General features: G+C 45.3%; 1 long non-coding RNA gene across 1 annotated transcript in view; it reads right to left on the bottom strand.

The window, feature by feature from the left end:
* Window positions 1-12,137, bottom strand: part of LOC146786174 (uncharacterized) — a 52,776-nt gene that overhangs the window by 29,900 nt on the left and 10,739 nt on the right. The gene's annotated exons all lie outside the window — the stretch shown is intronic.

The raw sequence follows: 12,137 nt of genomic DNA, 5'->3' as shown, positions 1-12,137 counted from the left end.
CTGGAGAGTGGAAACGTCTCTTAGCTCAGTCTAGACAAGGTGACCTGGGTTCTAAAGCCGCTAAAAAATGGTGGGAACAAGAAAATCATGTTTTGTCATTGAGCACATGGCGGACCATTAACCCCTTCAGTGCCCATGACGAGATAGTCTCGTCATGGAGCGCGGTTGCGCTGTGCCCATGACGAGACTATCTCGTCATGAACCCCGCCCGCTAATGAAACGCCCGGCACAGGGCGTGGAAAGGGCGGGGCACTGAAGAGGTTAATCAGCTTAATTTTTCCACATTAAGGGGAGCAAACTGGCGCAGAATGTTATTTTTTGGCAAGTGGCTTTTGTATCGCACCCCTGCGGCAATTGCTAAAATGTATAGTAACCGCATACCCAATTGTTTCAGATGCTCGAACTTCGCCCCTGCTAATTGGACACACGTAATAATTGACTGTAGTATGGTGAAAGCATTTTGGGAAGATATTTTTGCTTTTTTACGTTTTTATTGTCATATTCCAATATTTCTCAATGTTAAACTGATGCTTTATGGTTTTGATCCGTATCTTAATTTCTCTGTATCACTTGTTAAATTGCTTTACATTTGCATGGCGGTGGCTAGATCGCTGCTATTACAGAAATGGCGTACAAATCAGATTCCATCCTTTCATGATTGGCTACTCAAAATGCAAAGAGTAAAAATAAGTGAGCGAAGTTATGCTCTGAGGATTGGGGGGGGGAAGAAAATTTGAAAAAATTTGGGGGAATTTATTTTGAATAATTTATTCCTTTATTGTTCTCTCTTTTTGGAAACTTGTAAGTCACTGTATGTTAATATTAGTTGTTTGAAGCAGGCTTTCCAGTACGAGATATTTTCGTTTGGCTTTGTATTCCGTATGTATTCTGAATTTTGATTATGTATGACACCAATCAATTTCAATAAAAAAAAAAAGAAAAGAGAAATCTATCCTTAGGAATCTTACACCAGCGGCCCTCCTGACCGCAAGCCTCAACATGATCACATGCTCAAAACCCCTATTCAAGAACACAAAATCCGCTCTGTTAAAGATTCATAAACTCCTTGACATTAGTATTAGACAGTCTAACCTAGAATCTCTCTGGCATAATCACAGGATTCTTTATAAAGGAAAACCATTACATAACGACCTATGGATTGAAAAGGGTATGTACTTCCCCCAACCACTGTTTACTGGCGCATACCCCCTCTCCTTCAAAGATATTCAAGCCAGCCACAACCATGACCCACTAGAATTCTATAACTTTTAAAAAATAAAATCAGCCGTTACTAAAGCAAATCTCTCACCCACGCCCCCCTCCCTCCCGAACTACGTCTCAAAACTAAATAAGCTCGGCCACCAGGTTTCATGTATCTATAAATTAATACGGCCACATCATTCCACCCTCAATAAACAGCTCACACATTTCTGGGAATCACACGCTTCCTTCCCGATCTCGGAATTAGAATGGTTCAAAACCTGGGCATCAACCATGAGATATAAGATTAGTCTGGCACTTTCCCAGACGAAGTTCTGGTTGCTACACAGAGCATACTGGACACCAGCGCGACTTCACTGACACAAAATAAGAGACGATTCTGTATGCTGGAATTGCAATGATAAAATTGGCGACTTGGAACACTTATTGATCCAATGCGTATGCGTGCTGCCCTTTTGGGATAAGGTCTTCACCTTCCTTTCGAATCTCTTCTCATATTCACCCAGTCGGGAACTAGCGACTCTAGCTTTTGGTTTCCTCAAAGCTGATTCTCTCAACGACAATGATAGGGCGCTCCTAGATCTACTCCTAATGACAGCGCTCAACATTATTCTCAGCAACTGGAAGGACACCCGCAAAGCCTCCTTCACTTGCTGGCTAAACTGGGTCGCCAATCTAAGAGGGGCTGACAATATCACACTCCAGAACCCACCGTGTCGCTCTCCTAACCGATGGATGTGGGACACCCTCGAGCAATCCTTCAGCTCTCACAAACCACCATGAACTCATTACCTATCCTCACGACCTCGCTCTAAATCGGCCTCCTGGTTACCTCCCCTACATTCGCCTGTGGATTCCGCAATCTGAGGAGCACTACACTGATACTACGCATGCTCGATACTACGCATGCATTATTTGTTTTATCTTGAGTTGCATCGCTAGGTCGTTTTGATTAGTTACCCATCCTGCTGACCATTCAACCTTTGTTTTACCCCCACTGCTTTTTCTGTATGTCTATTTTGTATGCATTGTATGTATCACCTTTTTGGAAACTGCCAATAAAAATCTTTTTGAAATGAAAAAAAAATCCACAAGGGTGACTCACTCAGAGAACACTGATGAATCTTGAGGAAATGCCATGAGAGGAAATAAAGTTTAAACTGGGCTTTACTCCCGGACCTAGCATTGCTTTTCCAATGGTAAAAGTATTCCACATGGTAACACCATTATTTCGGGATTTTGGACATTTTGAAATGTTTTTTTTAGTGTTAATGAGGCACAAGTTTGCCTTGTTATTAAGTGGTTTTAACTTGACACGAATGTGATTAAACAGCATCATGTACATGATTTTGTACCTAAACTCACAATGCACGCAACTGCTAATATGTGCAGAAATCAGATGTATGCACTTTTTCACCATTGCACAGCCCTCTAAATAAGCACCAGTGACTAAGCTGATTGGCAAGAACACGGTGAACCTGTAATACATTTGATCAGCCGCGGCCTGTATTTACAGGCGGATGGGCCCCGGCCACCTCACGTTTTTATGCAGACATGAAGAGTGTCTGTCAGTCAGGCTGAGCAAAGCTCAGTCTGACAGACACACTTTATGTCAGGACAGGGAGCGAGGCGCTAGCCATGCTCTAAATGCTGAGCTGAATATTGCTGGGCTGAAGATGTCACAGCTCCTGTGGGCATCACCTCTTCAGCCGGACAAAGCGTTCGGAGCATCTCCCCCTCACGACCAGGGAGCCATGACTGATAGCCTCGACCTGGGCGGTTCAGTTTTAAGCCCTGAAGTGCCCACAGCTGAGTGTCTATCACTGATGCCTCGTCACAGAGTGGGGTGGGGTCTGCACCTCTCACTGACCCCATCGCACTATGTGATGAGGGAGGAACTGCTGCTTTCTCTCATTAGATGACCTTTTGTCAGCCAATGAGAGAAGGTTGCAGTCCCAACCCTCCTAGAGCCTCTGAGGCGTCTCTCTAAAGGGGCTGCAGCTGGTAAGTTTTAGGGGCAGATTTACAATGAATGGCGCATCCCTGCATATCAGCAGGGATGCGCCAGTTATGGTGCGTCACGGCTCCGCCACCATGGATGCGCCGCATTTACAATGCGGCACATCATGGGGCAAAAACGGAAAGATGCGTGACGCATCTGTGCCGTAAAGGCAACGCATTGCTGGAGTTGCGTCGCAAGCGCAACGCAGCTCCAGCAAGGCTTTGGGGTGCCCTATCTTTACAATGCTGCGTCAATCCTTATGCCTGCTTCAAGCAGGTGCAGGGTTTTGACGCAGTATGGGCTCAAAAGTGACTGAGTAAAATCGTGTAGATTTCACTCAGCCACTTTTAGGAGGTGTTCCTGTGACGGAACGCCCTCCCCTGCACAGGAACGCCTACTTCTGGTGCAGGGCTTTACAACGTGACGCATCTCCCAGATGCGTCACATTGTAAATAACCCGCAGCATGGCTTAGTTTTGCACCGCTGCTGCGTCACAAAGTGACGCAATGGCGGCGTAAAAGAGGCGCAAGGGGCTTGTAAATCTGCCCCTATGTTTTTTAATGTTTGGTGAATGTGTGCGTGTGTTTGTATGAATGTATGCGTATGTTTGTGAGTGAGTGTGTGTATGTGTGTGCGTGTGTGAATACATGGGTGTGAGTGTGGATGTGTGCATGCATGGCCCACCTGCTCCCTCCCTCCTCAGATCACCAGCCGCCACTGCATTTGATTTAACTGTTACATCACAAAATACCATGGTCTTAGTGTCATTTTGATTGCAATTGCCTTTAATTTAAATTATAAAGTAACATATTTAAAACGGAATAAATCAGAGCAGTTTAACTCTTTAGAAAATGCCTCGTGCAAACAATGTATTTGTTGGTTGGTAATGGCCCTACTAAAATCTTTGCATTCACCAAACTTCAGGATTTGGACTTTCTCCAATCCATGCTGCTGATGCGTTTTTAAAAATAATTGTACTTTGGTTTGTAAAGTCAGTGAATGTCTTTATTTACATGTGTGTAATAAAACCTTTAATGTAATGTAGCTATCACACTCCCCCGCCTCTAGCCACTTGTTAACAGATGGAGAAAGGAAAAGTTGAAATCAGTCTACAAATTTAAATAATTTGCAGCAGTTTGTCAGATGAAATTTCCCCACATTTCACATTTAAAGGCAAAGTAAATGCTCCAAGAAAAAAGACACAAAAGCCTCTTTATTTCTAATTTTGTAATCTGAACTCCTTCAGGGTTATGAGGCGGTGTTACAGAACCGGCCGCACCCCTGGTTCCAGCCCTGTGGCCGTGGATGTTCTCTTGAGCACGGGTGTATATGTATGACTTTTTAGAATTTAGAAACATTTCCAGCAATATACTACGACTGCCTCAACTTTTCAGGCATACTGCTGGGAACACCATGTGGCATGGTTGTATGCCTTTACAACACATGCCATTACCACACATGCCTTTACAACATATCCTTTACCATGCAATGCCTTTACAACACAAAAGTAATACTACGCATGCCTTGGAGCTAAATGTGTGACGGTATTCTGCAAGCCAGAATCACGCTGTGCCTTTGCAGTGCCGTCATTAGAATGAAGGCATCTTTAGAACGCATTTGTCAGCATGTTAGTCGTTATAACGACTTGCCTCAGGGGGGCGTCGGAGTTTGGAATAGGTTAATTTTCTATTCCAACTCCAGTATGCGTAACAGTAGGGAAGGTGTTGTACTTTAAATCCAACACCATTCCACCAATGCGCGCCCTCTAAGGCAAGTCGTTATAACGACTTGCGCGCCTAACAAATGCGTACTAAAGACGCGTTCGTTCTTTTGCCGGGGCTGATAAGGTACAGTGGGATTCCGGCTTCAGTCTGAAGGATTTTACCTCGTGGAGCTCAGTATTGTACATGTAGGAGGTCCGTGAAGAGTCACTGGGAACTCAGTGGGATGTCCTGCGGGACCTCGGTGAGATGTTGCCCGAGGTTCAGTGGTGAGCCTGCAAAAGCTCAGTGAGTAGTCCCCACAAACTTCATGAGTTCTGGGGGTGTCACAGGAAGCTGTGATTAACCTGCATGAGCTCAGGAGTTGCTGGAAGTTCAGTGCGATACTTTTGGGAGGTCAGTGAGATGCCGCCGGGAGCTCAGTGAGTACCTATATGATCTCAGTGAGGTGTCACCAGAAGCTGTGGTTAAACTAAATGATGAGATCTGCCAGGTGTCCCTGGGTCTTCAGTGCAGTACTCATGGTAGCTCAGTGAGATGTCGCAGGCATCTCAGTGAGGTGCTTACATGAGCTCAGTGAAGTGTCACAGGGAGCTCAGTGGTGTGCCTGCAGGATCCTGAGTGAGCTCTGAGAGATGTTACTGAAAGCTGTAGTTAGCCTGCAAGAGCCCTGTGGTGTCCCTGGGAGTTCAGTGTGTGTGGTGGTCAGTTTTCTCAACAATAACTTTATTGCAAATGTTGCAGCGATATTGTCAATGATGTCATAGAAGATATCATATGTGACGTAATATGTGGGGTAATTAGCTGTCCATAGCGAGGGTGTGAGCTATAGTTGCCTGTGTGTATATATATATATATATTGCTCATATGGCTTTTAGGGTGTTCTATCGCCTTTCCTGCTCCTTGAATGGGAGGAAGTCTTGACATTACTCTCATGAGAAAGGAGGAGACAAAGTGTTCGTAATTGACAAGAAACTCACAAGTTTGAGAGCGCTCAGACCGTGTAAATGGAAACCACGCCTCAATCCTCCCCGTGCCATGGACTTTACTACTGCATAATTGTACACCGTTGTGCATACATTTCCGCAGTAGTAAAACCATTTATGCCTGCAAGGCAGTCTTTTGTGGATTCCTGACAGGCGAAAATTGAGCCATTTTATACCATAAACGTAGGTTGTGTGCATCGAAATTAGCAGTAAGTTTAACATGAGTCTATAGCATCATCACCATCATCATCACCACCATCATCATCATCACCATCACCATCATTATCATTATCATCATCACCATCAGTATCATCGTCATCACTACCACCATCATCATCATCATCACCATCATCATCACCACCATCATCAGCATCATCATCATCATCACCACCACTATCATCGTCATCACTACCACCACCATCATCCTCATCATCACCACCATCATCACCATCATCATCATCATCATCACCACCATCATCATCATCATCACCATCATCACCGTCACCATCATTATCATTATCATCATCATCATCACCATCATCATCATCACCACCACTATCATTATCATCATCATCATCACCATCACTATCATTGTCATCACTACCACCATCATCACCATCATCACCATTACCATCATCATCATCACCATCACCATTATCATCACCACCATCATCATCATCATCACCATCATTATCATTATCATCATCATCATCACTATCATCGTCATCACTACCACCACCATCCTCATCATCACCATCATCATCACCACCATCATCACCATCATCATCATCATCATCATCATCATCATCATCATCATCATCATCATCATCATCATCATCATCCGCACTACCACCACCACCATCATCATCACCACATTATCATCATCATCACCACCACCACCACCATCATCATCATCCCCACCTCTATCATCGTCATCACTACCACCACCACCATCATCATCATCACCACCACCATCATCATCATCATCATCATCACCATCATCAATCATCATCATCACCGTCACCATCATCATCATAATTTGCTTATGGGACAATAATAGGTTGTTTTGAGCTGTGAATGGGCCTCTTAGACCTGTGGAGAGCGCATGGGCAGTGATCCAAACTCTAACGTATCCCCAGGAGTACGCCAGCTCATTCTTTGTATCATACGGAACTTGCGCGTGTCACAGTTGTGGGCGGAGAGGTGCACAAGTGCACTGCCATTTTTGGATTGTTTAGAACAACATCCAGAAGAGGTCTCTATGGAAACATGTTTTGCTTCATGCCTCGGTTGTGATTATTTTATGCTATGAATCTTAGATTGATCCATCCTCTTTTGATTTTACCTCTCTATAAAAAGTTGTGGCCGTCATACACGGAGTATCGTGTTATGAAAAACATGATGGATAAACTCAGCAAATTGAAGACAAAAGTGCTTGTCTCACTTGAAGCACATACACAACGCACCACATTTGCAAAATTTGGGATGCCATTTTCCAGTAGGTAAATGCAACTTGCACTATGAAGGGTGCCTGGATGGCCTTAATAATCGCATGACCTATGGAATGAGCATGCGAAAGCTTTTTGGAAGCTCATGAACAGAGCGGGGACATAGGTGATGGGTCAGCGTGTAACGAGAGCACACATCTTCTGGGGCGCATCTTATAACAATGGAGGGAGTACTCTTACACAGGACATATTTGTTGCAAAATATATATGAATATCCATATACATTCATATGTATGCACTCACACTAACAGGAGGCCCAGAGCTCCAAAGGGCTTCCTATCTGACCTTGCCTGGACAAGCTTCCAGCAGCTATTCTGAATCAGCCTTAGAGGTCACTTTCCTTGTCCTGACGTCATCATAAGTTTCCTTATCTGGTTGCGCAAGTTGCTTACACAGTACTGAGCCAGCCTTTCTGGTCTGCCCCTACCTGGCTGTTTATAATTTGCATGGTGCAGACATTGCACATCCATGTTAGCCATATTTGGCTTGGTGCCTTATTCTAGTTCCGCTGACATGGCATTACTGAACTATATAGCACCTAGAAACTTTCGCGATCCGCGGCGGAACGGAAATATGCAGGGCAGGATTCATTCTGGCACGATGCTCCTGTCATTAAACCTCAACAGGAAGCACGTACAGATATAAATAAAGCAGGTGCCCGAGTTGAAGGTCCAATTCAGTAACGCATTAATCAGCACAAAAGATTTGTGAGCACAGTGGAGGCTAGGCAGGTGTGTTTTCTCCCCATATCTACAATCAACAATTTGCTGTAATCCTTGATGGAGGTCTGTGCATCCATGAGTTTCTCGAGCGCAATCCCCGTGTAGTTCCTGACACCAGGAGGTTCTGTCTCCTCATCTGCTGCTCTGGTCGGTCTCTGACCCTTTATAAACAAGAGGCATGTGAACTGCATAGCAGCCCCGCCGTTTGGCCCTATCCAACACACCAGCGGTGTGCAACGTCTTCCCGCCCTTTCCCTACTATGATGGACAGCTCACTCGAGGGACCCCGGCTCCCATCGGCGCGGTGGCAAAAGTTACAGACACACATGGTCACTGGAGACAACTCTTCTGGCCCTTTACGCAGCTGTAGTGTAGGGAAAGCACTTTACATTTACCCACCGAGGTACTCCAGTAGAAAGTACTCCAGTTGAGTAGAGGTATTGCACAAAACGGTGGCATCTTCTTAAGTAAATATATATGGCAGGATTCATTCTGGCGCGATGCTCCTGTCACAAAAATGAAACCTCAACAGTAAGCACTTACAGATATAAATAAAGCAGGTGCCCAAGTTGAAGGTCAAATTCAGTAAGGCATTAATCAGCCCAAAATCTCTGCAAGCATGCGAAATTTCGCGTGATCGCTGAGATTTTTTGCCGTTTCGCGATATTTTGCGAAAAGCAATTTCGCAAATTCCGCCCACTCTTAGTCTAAACAGGAATGGCTTGGCCAGAAACGATGGAGTTAACTCAGATCTGTGAAAGGGGGTGAATATTTGATTTGTTCAGCATTCCGTCCAACTTCTGTTCTTTTTTCATTTGTCACCCTAGGTTGGCAGGGTATCCTCAGACGTGGGTCCCATGCTCTCTATGCTACCAGATTCAAGCAAGCCTGGCTGATGAGGGATGATACCCAGGAACCGTTCCCAGGATGCTTGCTTCTGTTCTAGGGATGATCTGGCTTGGCAGTTTGGTCTGGACTGTTCCCATGGGGAGCAGGGTCAAGACTGATTTGCATATGGCTGGGTCTAAACAGGAATGGCTTGACCAGAAACGATGAATTTAACCCAGATCTGTGACTGGGGGTGAATGTTTGATTTGTTCAGCATTCTGTCCATCATCTGTTTTTTCTGCATGTATTCAAACCCAGGCCAGTTCAGAGACAATAGCCTGATTCCCTTAGGTGCACAACAGGGCGCATGTCACAGGGTACATTGCCCTGGTCTGCCTGGTGCCACACCTCTAACTGGGTGTGCCCGGCACAGACGGGCCAGTTTGTTCTATTACAGTTTATGCAAAATGCACTTGCATCTTCTTTGGGGGCATCGCATTAATGAAACACAGACCTGCTGTTTGCAGCCGCCGGTCCATATATCACTGCACGGTGGAAACACATCCTTCTTTTCACAGGGGACCTGAGATCCACCTGCCTGCTCATACAGTGACTTAATGCACCCACCTGGACTAGGATATTTGGGGATGTTTATAGGAATCACTTTCCTTGCTTCCAAAAGTTCTCCTCAGGTGGCCATTGACTGCACAACTCTATGTTCTCTCTCTCTCTCTCTCTCTCTGTCTCATGTTTTTCCCTCCTCCAACTCCCCGCCGACCATGTTTATGATGCTCTCTCCCTCATGTGCTTCTTCCCCACCTCCTGTTTCGCTCTCTCACTCATGGGCTGCTTTTCTCCTCCTCCTCCTCCTCCCCCATGCCCTTTATTTCTATTCTGCCCATCCTCGCCCTTTGCTTCACTCCAGTCACCTCCTAGCTGCAAGCTCCTCCGTCTTACAAATAGCACTTTCACACTAGAAATATTTCACTTTTTGATTTTCCAGTCTATGGTGATTATGTTTTTTGTACGTGCACTCATGTGTGGTGATGCATGGGACGTAACATGGAGAGCGGCGTCATCACACTTTTAAAAAATGTTTTTCCTAGTACAGTACAGCTTCACCAAGATAATGTTTTTTCCTGATGCTATATATTGGTAAACAGCATTGGAAAAGCCAACAGGTCCATTAAAGCCAAATGGTGAGACATATTGGCAAAGCCAAATCTTGTAAAAAAAAGTAACTCACAAGCATTCACGGGTGAAAAGTCGCACTTTATAAATACTGTTTGATTTGATTTCATCAGACTCACTGGGGACCACCTCGAGTTCAGAGTGACCCACAGAAATTGGTGGGTCAATTTTGGTCTCCAAATATTCTGCAAAGCCCCTTCGCTAATAAAGAAAAACGCTATTTGTTGCAATGCCCTTCACGCGGGAGGAGGTACCCACTGAACTGTGCCTATGCACCCACTACTGCCGACACGTTTCAGCAGTTTGAAGACAAGCGAGGATGCCAGGGCAAACAGGTTGGAACTAAGGGGCCCTCAAGATGGCAGAGGAGGGCTGTGACTAGCAGACCCATCGTACTGGAGACCTGCTGCCCACAGCAGGTCTCTAGCCAGAGACTAGGCGACAGGAGTGATGGAGAAGCGAGAGAGCCCCCCAGGGGTGCCTCAAGGACAGACCCTCTGGCATGGAGGTTGGGACCAGGTGGTACTGTGAGTGCTTGAGCCTGGTGGGAGGCCTGACTTTGTGGCATGGATCCGTCTGCCCCTATCACCATCACCAGCTCTGGGATCCCTCCGGCCCAAGATCACTGCCCGTGAGTGCAACAACACCCTGAAGGCCTGGCTGAACGAGCACAGCAAGAACCCCAGCAATGGTGGTATTGTGCAATCCTAATCACTTCAACTCTTCTTAAAATGTAATCTTGAATGAATTTTCAACTTGTACATATGTAACTCTAACCGCTAGTATCTGTAGTAGACTTGTACTTACTACCCTTCCTATGTGATTTTAGAGTTTATCTGTTTGTATTCTTTATGTTACAAATATACTCTTAAGTCCTTATGTAATGTAACTGGTTCTATTGTAAAGCATTCTGACACCTCCGGATAATTTTTGTGCTATATTAAAACACATAAATAAATAAACAAATAAATAAGGGCCCATATATTTTAATTATGACCTCATAAACAATCAAATTTGGAAAAATGTGCCCTTTAAAAAAAAATATTGGAGTTATATATAGCACGAGCGTAAGCTCAACCTGAATGCACCAAAGCGCTTTACACGAGCACCAGTTGCGTTACACGAGAACACATTCATTTCTGGTACGCATGGGGAGATTAGGTGATTTGCCCAGAATCACAGGATGTTGAGAGACTTTTATCCAGTTCCCCAGCCTCTAGGTTTGACCGCGCTAGCCGATAGGCTCTATCTTTCACAAAGGAGTACCGAACATAGTAAATTTGCTGGAGGTCAGAGTAGTTTTGTTTCAGTCATCCCTGCAGCCGGACGTCCAGCCCAAAACAGATGGGGCGTGAGGTCACAGTAGAGCTCGTGCATTTTTTTAAACAAATCCTAAGCTGTGAGGTTTCTAACTTTAAAACTTCACCCACCATTAGTTGAGACACACCTGCAACCAACGCTGTGTCCATGAGAAGAAACAAATAGCAGGTTTAGAGCCTGTCTGGGTGTAAATCCGCTCCACAACTCCCATCAAACTCATAAAAAACAAACCACTAGGGTTTCTGCATCCAGCCCATAAATTCTCAAATTGTGGTGAATTAGCATATTAAAAGGAATCATCTTATAGCAGTTGTGGAGAAGTGTGGCTCAATGGTTAGAGCGGCAGACCCTGATGCAGAGGTCTGGCCCGGGACCAGGGTTCAATTCCCACCTCGGCGGGTCTTGGGCTCAATTTCCTCGGACCTGTTAGTTCTCGCCTCGGTGCCTATTCTAATCATGGGTCCCACTCTGCAACTCTGGGCAATAGCTTGCTTAATCTCCACAACGGCCCCAACAGTGCTGGGATGCCTGGCTTCACCTTGGGGGTGCCCAGGAGTGGACATTTCACAGGGAAAAGCCAGGAAGGGTTCCACAGTGGTATGAGTACAGTGCCAGGACACCCTAGGGTAACAGTGCGC

Source organism: Triturus cristatus, chromosome 11 (genome assembly GCF_964204655.1).
Source record: "Triturus cristatus chromosome 11, aTriCri1.1, whole genome shotgun sequence".
In the NCBI taxonomy this organism is placed as follows: Eukaryota; Metazoa; Chordata; class Amphibia; order Caudata; family Salamandridae; genus Triturus; species Triturus cristatus.
The sequence above is the reverse complement of the archived record's forward strand: the minus strand, read 5'-3'. Positions and strand labels throughout refer to the sequence as shown.